The sequence below is a fragment of the Crocodylus siamensis genome, chromosome 5, assembly GCF_052110815.1.
Source record: "Crocodylus siamensis isolate JL-2025a chromosome 5, ASM5211081v1, whole genome shotgun sequence".
Taxonomy (NCBI): Eukaryota; Metazoa; Chordata; order Crocodylia; family Crocodylidae; genus Crocodylus; species Crocodylus siamensis.
This window is the reverse complement of record NC_143399.1, coordinates 180,049,247-180,062,089: the sequence shown is the minus strand read 5'-3', so window position 1 is coordinate 180,062,089 and position 12,843 is coordinate 180,049,247. Positions and strand designations below refer to the sequence as shown.

The 12,843-nt window shown below is 43.6% G+C and overlaps 1 protein-coding gene across 1 annotated transcript in view; it reads right to left on the bottom strand.

The window, feature by feature from the left end:
- The window catches only part of LOC149864982 (uncharacterized), a 64,781-nt gene that overhangs the window by 14,580 nt on the left and 37,358 nt on the right, over nt 1-12,843 (bottom strand). The window lies entirely within an intron of this gene.

Here is a 12,843-nt window from a genome sequence, read left to right as displayed (position 1 = left end):
TTTTTTTGCCTTTGCTTCTTCATGCTTGCATGTAATTTTGGAGGTAACCCAACGTGTGCTCTGACAGCAGATATGAAGATTTGTTGGTAGTGATACTGTGCAGTAACATAAAGGTTTAATTCAAAATTGAAACTTACTCTGCAGCATCTTATTTGCAAGGGGATTGACAGAAGAACTTTCATAAATAATATAACACCTCAGCCAAACCTGTTATTAAAAAATACTCAGAAGTAGGTTAGAATAATTCTGGCAGTTATAGACAAAAAGCCTTTTGTGTTCTGCCATTACAAGGCTTTGATTGTCAGGGCTTTCAACACATGATGTTGTCTGTGCTGTGTGCTTGTTTCACTGACAATACTATAGGGGTTACAATGCCAGGGTGGCACCAAAAGGCAGAGAAAAGGCCTAATTCACAATGTCTTTTCTTTGATTTTGAGGGAGTACTACTGCTGCTTTAATGTATTTTGCTCTTTTTCCTTCTTTTTGATTTTTTTAGAATGGTAACAAGATAGTGTTATGAATTTTTTGCTTAAAGAATCTACATGATAAATGGTATTACAATGTATGTTTTTCTCATCAAGAACAACTCTTGTAACATCATTCTGTTAAGTGGTGTGTGGGTGAATCAGCTCCTTAGATAACTAACCCATAAGCAAACTGTCCAGTTAAGGTGCTGCTGGATCCCTAGTATGCCTCTCGCCATGCCTTTTCCAGAGGTACCTGTACAGCTGTCTGTTTTTTAAGTATGAAGTTGGTGCTAGAAGATGTGCAGCACAGGGTAAATTGAGACTAGAGGTGGAACATGGTGAGTAAACACCCCTGGCCAGTTCTGATAGTATGTCTCCTTCTAATTTGTGATATTCCTTTTTGCAATAAGCCACCCGGCTGTGGCCTGGCTCTGTATTATGGATATATACCTACTCACCAGTATTAAGAGATGTGCAAGTGTAATTTCTCTGGCAACACAAGTTTGAACACAAGTTTTCAAAGGCAAAACCAACTTGTACAATGCTAGCAGCCAAAGCCTAGCAGGAACTGATGTCCAAACACAGAACAGAGTCCTTGCCTGAAGGAATTTAGTCTAAAAGCCTATGCTGGCTACCATGTGCCAGCAGGCTGTTTAATGAAATATTCAGCAAGCAAAGGCTTGCTCACTGTTTCTAACTTTTTAGTGGTGCTATACATTCTTACTCCAAGCTTCTAGAACTAGCTCCAGCTGGATTTTCCAAGCAGTATTCTGTGTTAGGATCCTTTAGTGGAAGTCTGTTCCTCTTTGATTCAGTGGAATTACTCCAGAAGCCCATTGGAACAGTGTTCTGAATTTACTGTTTTAATTATCACTGCAGTCTCCCTTCTGGATCCACCTGTTTGCAGTTCCCCTCAAGGCTTTTACGACTCAACGAGGCCTCTGTCACAACCTCTGAACAATTTTTCCACTCCTCTCTCAATACAGGGATACCCACAAATCTGCCCCACACTGTGTCCAGTCTTTGTCTGCATCCTGTTAAAATAAGATAAAAAATCCATGGCCATGCCCCTTGTATAGACACAGGATTCCACACCCCAGACCCCTGTTGTAAGCTGCTGTTGAATTCTCAAGCAGCTGAAGAAGGAAATGGCCTTATTTATACTTTTTGGTATATGTATCAACCAGGAAGGGGCAGAATGTCATTTTGCAAGTAGACTTATGTTCACTTTCATTTGCTTGTTTGAATGGAATGTATGTGAATGCTGGTTATATCCAAAGTATATGTTTTACTTGCTGCACCAGTGCAATGTCTAAAGTAATTTCAAAGCTCACAAATTTGTTGGAAACTAGGAACAAAATTTAATCACAGTTTATCTGAAACTGAACTCAGCTCCAGCCTAACTCCTTTTTTGCTGAAAGCTAAGCAGCTTGGCAGGGGCCTGTACCAAAAGAAATGATAGCTTTCTCATCTGTTACTTCTCAGATTCCTCTCTTACCCAAAATAGTTCATCGTTTTCCTAAGGCTCCTAAAGATAAAGCTCCTGGTTTATCTTGATTTTTTTTTTTTCTGAAATGTCCCTAAGCATGTGTAAAGGGAGGAGGTGTGCATTCAGATAAGGGAGGAATTGTCTTCATGTCTCCTGCTTCCTGTGGGTGAAAAGCTAACCTTCTTGGGATTAAGGTATAGTGTTTTTCTCCTGATTCATAGGAGAAATGCACCTTTGCATTTTGGTTGGAAGTATAACTGTGGCACAGGTAGGTCCAGTCGGGTATTAATGGTAATAAGACTACAGCAGCACAACCATCAGTGTGGCCTGCAAGATGAGCTAAAATCGCAGGTGGCCTTGTACACCCTGTGCTGGAACCTAGGCCACAATTCAGTGCTGTTGGTACCTGTATTAGCCAAAGGCAGCTTGGGGATTCCTACACATGCTGACATCCTTCTCCTAAATGTGCAGCATGGGCCATCCTCAGGTGAGTGGAGAAGAACACTGGAAACCATCATTAAGTGATCCTACTGCAGGGACCAAACACTAAAAATTTCCTTGGGTACAAGCTACACTGATAGTGTTGACCTCCACATCTTTTAACTATCCAAAATTGCTGCTCAAGCCATAATAGAATTGCACATTTCAGAAAAAAAAAGTTGAAGTTGAAAAGTTCTTTGCATCTATTAAATGGTGATAGTGCATCACCTATTTAATGGTGATGCTTCTCTCTGTATTGCATTTGTAATCTGGATAAGATTTTCCTTCACTTTTGGAGAATAACCTAAGAGTTGTTATCACTGAACATATTGTGAATATATAAAGTATCCCAAAGTCATTCCCCTCAGTCTGGATAGAGTCTAGTGGCTCTTGCAGATTAATTTTATTTGGCTTTTATACTGAATGCCTTTATAAATAAGTTGAGGTTGTGGGACTTCTGCATAGGTAAGTGTTGTTTTTTTCACAGTATTTGGAAAGTAAAGATGCTCCTAGGATCTTTAAATAAAAAATAAGAACAAGCTTTTGCAAAGGTACCCAGCCTGACACTCAACTGATCCCACCTTGCCTTGTTGTTAATCATGTGGCTGTCAGCTGCCCACTGATTGCTTTCTTGTCCTGTCTGTTAGTACACTGATTCTCAACCATGGTTTCTTTTAGTTCTTTTATGGGTGCTTCAGGGTACCACACAGTATTAGTGCTCTTAGCTGTGCAAACTCCTACACACAATAAGCAAGATAAATTTAGAGATTTCAAATAGGATCCAGAGTGTCAAAACCATTCTGACCTATTGTGGTATTTTTTTAATTCTTCTAAACTAAGTACAGATGGCCAAAGATCATGTTCCTGGAGAAAATACAAGCACTGAAAGATCAAGCTTAAGGATCATGGATTCTATGAAAACTAGAATAGTAAGAAGTTGGGCCGATCTAGCTTTTGTAGCTTAAACAAAAGAAAATGTTGAAGGTAAAATGTGACCTGTTTCTCAATATATCTTTGCATCTCCAGCCGGATAGTCTTCTCCTCATCCTTCTGGTCTCTTACCTTTAGTCTCTCCAGCCAAACATTACAGCTTCATTTTTTCAGGTTAAATGTTAGGTAAGTTGTTTGTTTTTTCTAAAAAAGGCAATGGAAAAACTTACCAGTGAGTTTATGAAGTAAGCAATAGTAGAGACATTCAAAACAGGCTGAGAGCTATGGGGCTCTTTAGCCTGGAAAAGCACAGGCTCAGGGGTGAGCTGATGGCTACCTATAAGTTTATCAGGGTACCACCAGCATCTGGGGGAACGTTTGTTCACCAGAGCGCCCCAAGGGATGACGAGGTCAAACGGTTATAAACTCCTGCAAGACTTTCAGGCGGAACGTAAGGAAGAATTTCTTTACTGTCCGAGCCCCCGGGGTCTGAAATAGCCTGCCATCAGAGGTGGTTCAAGCACCTACATTGAACACCTTCAAGAGGAAATTGGATGCTTATCTTGCTGGGATCCTATCACCCCAGCTGACTTCCTGCTCCTTGGGTGGGGGGGCTGGACTCGATGATCTTCCGAGGTCCCTTCCAGCCCAAATGTCTATGAAATCTATGAAAAGTCCAAGGCTGAATCGATTCAATCTTCGCAGGTTAAGCAAGTGAACAGAGATTCATTTTTTATTCCAAAACACAGCCACAGTCCTGCAGTGGTCCAGGACAGAAACTGGGAGATGCTAGAGCATGCTTCCCTGTTTGGCTGGAGCAGACAGTTTGGGCCAAGGCTAGCCTGTCCATCCTGCAAGGTGGGGCTTGCGGGGTGATGCAAAGCATCCTGGAATGCTGGGGTCTGCAGGTGCATCTGGAGGGGATCTGGGACAGAAGTTCAATAAACTGATGTAACCTAGATCAGTTATACTACATCGTTCCAGGTTTATCTTAAACCAGTTTTGGCCACTTTGTGAGCAGTTTATGTGCACTGAATATCTGTTGTTACAGATTTGAACCAGTTTCCAATCACTTATACCGCTTTATGTGTAATTTCTTTCCCTAGTCCTGTAGTAAAAAAATAAAGCTAAGAGCTGGCATTTTTTGAGGGATGCTTCTAATGAGTTTGAGAACCACTAGTTTAGCATGTGCACCAAAACATGTAAACATGTTACAAGCAGATGTCGCATCTGTCATCTCTAGACTTCCGATTGGATTTATGATTTTAAAAATCTGAGCATTAAAGGGTTGCTATAATCATTGCAGATCTTTTGAGGGCCATCATCTTGCTTCAATACTTGGCACTGTCCCAATACGTAATAAAAAGATGGGCCCTGCCTTGAAACTCTTACCACTTACATGGGCCAACCAACTTCAGTTATCTAGGGTGACACCTAATGTTGGGCAAATGCTTAAGTAATTTGCTGAATCAAAGCTGTATAATGTTCCTTTTTAAAAAATACACAGTAGTCCTTTGTGTGTCTGTTACACTAGGATATGTTCTACCATTTCTATGGGAATCCAGTAGAATCTGCTTCTAGTCTGATTCACTGTCACTAAGCCCTGAAATGCCCCTAAGTGAGTCAGGGCCTCTACTATGCTTCTTCACCTACAATAAAGCTCTGAGAGGACAAAAATGGCTATAAAACGAGAGGCTTCCACTTCACATTGTGTTTTTTGTCTAGTCCATTGTAGAAGTTTAAACCCTAGTGTTTTAGAGGAGAGCTGTTTTCCATGGAGGTTATATGAAGTTATTAAATTATCTGAGGCTTTGCATTGATGGAGGTCCCTAGGTGTCAGATGAGATGTAAAAGAACTGCTACCTACCTGTGGTCCTTCCAGATCCAGTAGTACTTCTAACAAGTTTAGCTGCTGTGTTTTGGCATTTTGCATTGAGAGAACAATCCTGCCAGTCTAAACTCCTGCAGCCATTTGCAATGGCATTCTGCACTGTTTGGCTGCAGGGGTCATGGCTGTGATGGAATGGTTTTTGCAGCCCAAAAGACTCACAAGTAACATTACATACTGCTGTAGTAGCAGCATAGGGAATTTTTAGATTTGTTTATAAATTGCACATGCTTGTGACTAGGAACAATCTTATATATGTTTTATATAAAGTCTAGCACAATAGATCCTAGTCCCTGTACAGGGCCCTTAGGCAAACATAACAGTACCAATAATGCATAATTATTATGGTTAGATTCTGTGCCCCATGTTGAGTTTAACTTCTGGCCCCAGAAAGCATTGAAGCAAAAAATCGAACAAACAGCCAGGACGCTTGGAAAATACAGATTCCTACTGAATGAAAAACACCTTGTGGAATCTGTACCAAAGATCTTTGGGCTTCCTCCTAGGAGTCTCAAATTAACAGATGTACAGGCATATAAAGTCATGTATGGGAAGGAAAAAGATGACGTTTCTATCCAATAATTAACTGAAATTAAAAGCAAGTTTGTATATTGCTTAATTGTAAATGGGCAAATGTGGATAGAAAACTTAATCTGCCTACCTGAATAGGCATTAAAATAGGGCTGTAACCCAAGAGGAAAAACCTCTCCTGCCTAAATAGTTGCCACACAAGTTGAATGGTAGTGATAAGATGCCTGCTTTTAAAAAATCCTCCAAAACTCATCAGTTTTGGACAAATTCAGGACTAAAATGTAACCCTTCAGCAGGGCACAAGTTGGCAGTGACAAGGACTTGGTTCAAATTTTGGGGTACCCAGTATGGTTTTCACTGTGGCTCAAGCCCTACAGAAATATTGGATCACTGAATTTGGCTGGGGTATCCAGCATAAACAAAAACCCCTCTCTGTAAGCCATATAAACACAGAAGGATAGGTTTATTACAGTAAACAAAAGCAAAGAAAGCAAAGGAAACACCAAATGCAATCCAAACATTCTTATATACAAAGTATAGGCTCTAGTTTGCACCCTTTTAGGAGAAACTCCACCCATGCCCAGGCAGTCTGAGACATTGGGCGGGGGGCTCACCCAAGGGTCAATTCTGGGCACCTGCACCCCTATACTTGCTACTCACCTAAAGAAACCTATGAGCTGCTCCTTTGGTTTTGCTGCTTCTTGGGAAGCTGCTAGGGAGCAAAGATCTTTCTGCAGTGTAAAGGCTCCCCTCATTGCTCCTTGGGAAGCTGTAGGGTACCAATTTCCATGTCCATAGTGGCTTTGAGAGGGTGACTTGTGGCTTCAGTCAGTATCCCTCACCTCCATTATTCCTAGTCCCAATCCCCACCTCTACTGGGGGGCAGCAAGCGTTAAAAAAAACTCAAAGAAAAGGAGCCATCCAGGCCTGGGCCTGAACATAGAGTGGGGCTCAGCTACGCAGCTCCACTGAGACGCAACAGCTATTAAACAACAAGAGGTGGGGAGCAGGCCTATTTGCACTTACCCTGGGCTAGGCAACAAAAGAGAATCAGACCCATCTGGCTGTGGCCTGGACATCTAGTCTCACTCAGCTACACAGCTAAGCAGGCCTGTCTTAGCCACTAACTGCCAGGACTCCATTCCTGGTCAGTTTGCTGCAGGGATCAATACCTGCCATGGTATTATCCCACTCAAGGCCTTAAGTCTGCCAGCCTTTTAATTCTGACCAAAGCTACCAGCAAGACACACAGCTGGGGTTCAGCCACACAGCTAGGCTGAGACCAAAGAAGTTGCAACAGCAACTAAAATGTGCCAGGCTCTCAGCCCTGGCCCAAAGTATGCCAGACTTTTAATCCTGGCCCAAATTGGCCAGCAAAAAATGCCAAACTCCAATGCTGGTCAGGTCTGTTCTGAGGATTAATACCTCCACAGTATTATCCCACTTAAAACGCAAAAACAAGGGGGGAAAAAGAGAGGGAGAGCAGAGGAGTCCCTTCTACCCAGCTATCCTTTAGCTACACAGGCCTCAGCTTCACAGTGCACAAGGGCTGAGCTGAGGTCCTTACATACCTTGGCATGACATCACCCCAGCTTTTCTGATCAGGGCTTGCTCTGCTTTAGCTCCCTTCTTAGCCAATTAACTTAGAAAGATCATGGCCCAGTTCAGCCAGTCAGGCTTGGGGTCTGATCCCCTGGCTTATGTAACTGCCCCCCATCCCATGCCCTTTTGCTTACTGGAAACAGGAGGTTGGAGTTTTAAATAAAAGCCATAGGTTGGTTTGGGGCACTGCCGGTGGGGGGCAGGGGAGTGTTATTGCCTATGTGCAGGCAAAGGACATGGCCAGACACACAGCAAGCATACAGAACAGGAATATATATAGCAAAGCAGATACAAAACAAAAACAAAATGCAATCACATTTAAACTAAAACAAAATACCTAGCAACATGAAAACTAGACCACACTTTACAACAAAGCTTGTACATTTTGTGTGTTACAAAAACTGCTCTTACAGTTGCCTAGCTGAGACAGGCCTTCATTGGTTATGACAACTAACAAAGATGAGTTAAGCAATTTTCCACCCTCTTTCTGTTTAGAAAGGGAAGACAACTTTGGCTGCAGTACTGGCATTTGAGCATCCCTCTTCACTGTTATTTATGTCTTCAAATAAGAGCCTACTCAAGTAGCATGTTTCAAAGTCTGACTAAACCTGAAGCCCACTGGGCTTATAGTATGTGTATTCGAGATGGTACAAGAATGTGCAGGACTGGAGAGAGGAGACAATGAAAACTGGGGCAGCAAGAGAGAGACTGGAAAATATAGTTGCTCTGCAGAGGGCACTCCTGGCTCCCCATTGGGAAGAGGGTAGGGTGACTACCTGTCCCTAATGAGGCGGGACCGTCCCAAAATGGGAACAGCAAGCCCCAGTCTTGGGCTGCATGACTCCAGGACAGCATTTGTTGCAGATTCCCAGTATTGTGCAGGGATCTGGGTTCTCCATTCACTGCAGAAAAATGCAGGAAATGGCAGATTTCCCTTTGCAGGCTGGCAGAGTTCTAGCCAGCAAGGTGCAGCAGAGAGCAGGGCCAGTGGGGGCAGCATGTGTGCACATGCACACCAGGAATACAGCCCTAGGCAGTAGTGGAGAGCAGCTCCCCCAGGTGTCTGTGGGTAAGTCTCCGGCAGGTGGAGGGGTGCAGATTGAGGCCCCTACAGTGAGCAAGGGAGTGGGGCAGGGGCTGGGCCTGGGGATGCTGCCCAGCCAGGGCAGTCCATGGGACCTGGGCATGGAGCCAAGGTGGGGAGCAGAACAGAGCCACAAGCAGCTTATTCAAGGGGCAGGGGGGAGGCAGCTTCCTGACATTGTACACACTCCTAGGGAAGGGGCAGTGGGGGTGTGCATATGCCCCCCAGACTTGCGCATAGGGTGGGGGTGGATGCAGGGTGGAGGGAGGGCAGCAGGAAAGGGAGCCCCGAGCCTACAGTGGGCAGCCCACATCTTCCCCCCACCCCCTCACAGGCTCCTTGGCTATGCTCCAGCTGCACTGGGGTAGGGGAGCATCATCTTAGGCTCCCCCCAGGCAAAAATAAGTCAGCGCCTATGTGTTCAGTCCTCTCATAACAATCATACTGGGGGAGGTTTGTAATTTTTTGAGATAGTTATTAAGTAACAAAGCAATAGGAGTTTGAGGCTAATAAAGACTGGAACATGAAATTAGGCTGGGAATATATTAGAGACCAGTGACTGAGAGAAAGCATGTAGACATACACACTACTATGTTCTGACTTAACCTGTAACCATGCAGATTGGAGTAGCATCATAACCAGTTCTGTGTGGACCTCTGCTCAGAATAAAGGTGGGGGAAGAATCAATCAAACAGTAGTGAGATGCATAAAGAACAGGCTTGAAAACACTGTACAGGCATTATGCATAACAGTAATACATCCTTAATATGGTGTTCAGTTCAGATGGCCATGTATCAAAGAGTAGTTAATGAAAATTAAGGGTCTCTGGGTGGGGGGCTAAGATACTGATCAGAGTCTAAAAACAATAGCTGTGTGGAGAGATTGAAAGGATGACAATCTGTTTAGAGAAGTGCACAAAGGGCATTATGTTATTAAAGTGTAAGAAGAGTAGGCTGCTCTAGTTGCTCTCATATAATACAAGAACACATTCAGTTACATGACAGGGCAACAAGATTCAGATATTTAAAGGAACTACATACAAAAAAAGTATAATTAACATATTGGATTTCCTGTCACAAGATGTTACAGAAGCCAAGGGCTTAGTAATCTTCCAAAAGGAGATATTTATGTGAACAACAGCAGCCACAGTTCTAGTATGCTTTTTATATTACTTATTTAGGGGAAAAAACCCCTGAGGTTTCAACATATTAGTTGACAGAGGGTTGGCAGGTTATTTTGCAGTTGCCAGGTCCAGGGTTTCTTGTCCTTTCCTCAAGCTACTGGCTTCGGCAGAGCAAAATTCTGCTCTGGCTAGAGACTTCTTCCATAGTAAACAACTTAGTACTGCAACAATGCAATGTAGAAAAAACTGAGCATCAGAAAGACCTAGCAGAGCTCCCTCCACTGGAAGGACAGTCGCAAGAACTTGCAACTGCTGCTACTCCCTGCACACTGTGGGCACATCTACATGAAACGTGCATTTATTTAGTACTAAATTATACTAAATAAGTACATAAATAGTATAATCAAGTACAAAATAAATGTGCAGTAGAGTTACTGTGCAGTAGCACCAGCAAATAAATGCCTTTTAAGTGATACTACTGCACAGTATTATTCTGCTGCTGCAGTCAGTGTCTTGTGAGAGGGAACAAACAGCTCTGAATAGTATATCTTAGGAGCAATGTGTAGGCAGCTGGGCCATTTTCATTAAATATGCTGTTTCACTGCAACCAACATATTTCGCAGAGGCTTACCCACCTGGTTAAGTTTTCCTCAAAGAAATTCTCTCACACTATTGCTGCTTCGTCTCCGACATCTCAGCCACTGCCCTAATCAGGACCCCATTCCCTACCACATCTTCTTGTCGGGGTAACCGAACACTGAGTGAATTGGGCCCCAAGGTCACGGTGGGCCGGGGTGGCAATTGGAATACGAACAGGTGGGATTAGCAGCAGTGGAGTGTGAGATGTACTGGAAGTTTAAACAAAGATGATTTATTTACTCACGCTTGGGAAGCGGAGGCTCAGATATTTCTTCAGTTACAGTATAGCAAACAACAAAGGGGTCTGTTGGCCCACGGGGTTCACTAGCAAGCCCTTGCTTTCTACCCCGAGGGATAGGTGCGGCCGCCCACTAGCTAGTCCCAGGGCTGGTCAACAGCTCAGGAACAGGATAACAAACAACAAAAACTGTAACGTAGTGAATTGAGGAACAGGGTCATGACGCCAGTCCAAAAGACAGTCCGTAAACCGAGGTCGGAGATGAGAAGCCAGAACGAAGTAAGCCAAAGTCAAAATCAAAGCCAAACAGTCCCGTAACCGAGGTCGAAAAGACTAGTCGCTCCACCCACCGTCCGCAGCCTCTGCTTGCGCCTCACAGTCCCTGCAAAGGCAGCCTCTGCTCACAGGATGGAGCACAGTCTCTCCTCCAAAACACACACACACTACTTCACCGCACCCGCAGCTCACAAACCTTTTATAAGAATTTAGTGGCCAATCAGAACGCTCTTCACAGAGAAATTTCTAGTCAAATTACATCATGCAGTCAGTGAACTGAGCATGTGCGTTAGATCAGATTACCTCATGCTCTGTGATTGACAAGCCTCCAAGTCACCCAGAGGGCACATTCTGGGGGCCTGTCTATAGTTTCAACTCCCTGTGATGGCAGCACCAAACTTAAGATTTTTCCTTGACACTTCTGAAGGGAAAAAAGTGAAGAGTTTGGTCCTAAACAGACCATGTTACTTTCACAAAACAGAAGCGTTTGGTTTTGTTCTATTATGGAACGAAAGGGTTGTAATCTTTAAAACAAATGCCAAGACATATGAATTCTTGTCCCCTGGCCAGCTCTAAACAGCAGTTGCTTCCTTGTTGCACAGTTGGACCCTTGCTCTCCTCCTTACCAACATGAGGCCCTTCCCCATGGTGGTGGGAGGATAAAAGAGGGGAGAAAGGAGAATGAGGAAGATAGAAATAGTGTGAGTCCTGTAAGATAGTGGCCAAATTACTAGAACTAGCCTGGCTGGCTCTGGCCCTTCACATGCTAGAGGAATAGGGAATCAAGGGTGTGCATACTGAAGACAGGATGTGTCCCCAGCATGGCAAAAAACTGTGTACCTGTGATAGGAATTGAAGAGCCCACTGTTTCATGCTTGTCTGAGTGAGCAGGGTCTCAGTGTACCTACACGCCCTCCCACATTCTCTCACTGGTGCCTGTTACCAAAGAGCAACTGAGAAATCATTAACCAAAATGTTGAGATCATCAAAAAAGGGAGAGAAGGAGCCAGAGCTGATAATGCTCAAACACCATTACCATTTCCAAATAAAGAATGGAGGGCACATTTCAGAAATAAGCAACGTGAACCCCCAAAAGCCCCTGTGAAAAGGCTCAGTAACCAACTAATTTAAAAGACAGTAGTGGGAGCATTAAACAGATGTCCAGCAAGCCAAGGCTCAAACCATAGCCAGCAGCACATTTAAGTGCTTAAAAAAATCAGCACTGCCAACTTAAAATTAACCTATCACTTTAGAGGCAGCTAACAGAGAATATAGGGTGGGGTAAAAGGGTCAGGGAGCCAAAATTCATGACAGGAAGCAAATGAGCTGGCACTTTCTGAACAACCTGTGAGCCAGGGAGATGCCTGGCTGAATCCCCAGCTACCAGACAGCCCTGCTGACTGGGCCTCATGATCATAATGGTACGTGCTGCTCTTGCAATGCTGTTCAAGAAGGATGCAGGTTGTGCATCTGACACACTCAAACACCACCAGACACACTGTAGGAAAAGGTGTGGTCAAAAGACGCTATGGTGTGTAATCTGACACATGCTGATCAGAATGCATCCCCTTGGTGCAGGAGGCCACAAAGGAAGAGACAATCTGTCCACAGGGATGAGCTCTGGCCATTCCATGGCCATGCTAGGAACTTAAGAGTGGCATTTCACAGCTGATCTTAAGTATGAAAGATGGAAAATGTCACTCTTCTGAGTCACTTCATCTCAAAAGCCAATCCAGCACAAACTATCCTGGATATTTTCTAGAACGCCAAAACTATTTTCTAGTTTTAAATCTTTCCCATGGACAGGGGTGACACCATGAAGTCACAGATCAGAAATTTTAAAAATGCACAAAAACAAACTTTTTAACATGTTAATATTGAAAGGAGGATTGTTTTAATCTGAATATTGTTACGCAGCCTCATTCTTACAGTTTGTCTTTCATTCCATGAAGAAGATTTATTCCAGGCCATGATCCTACAGCTCAATATGTGATTATCTTTTCAGGTTAGTTCATAACTTGTGTATAATGAATGCTCTCATTTTTGTCACCAAAGCATACAATTTAGTCACGTACTCATCTGTGAACCCTCCCTCA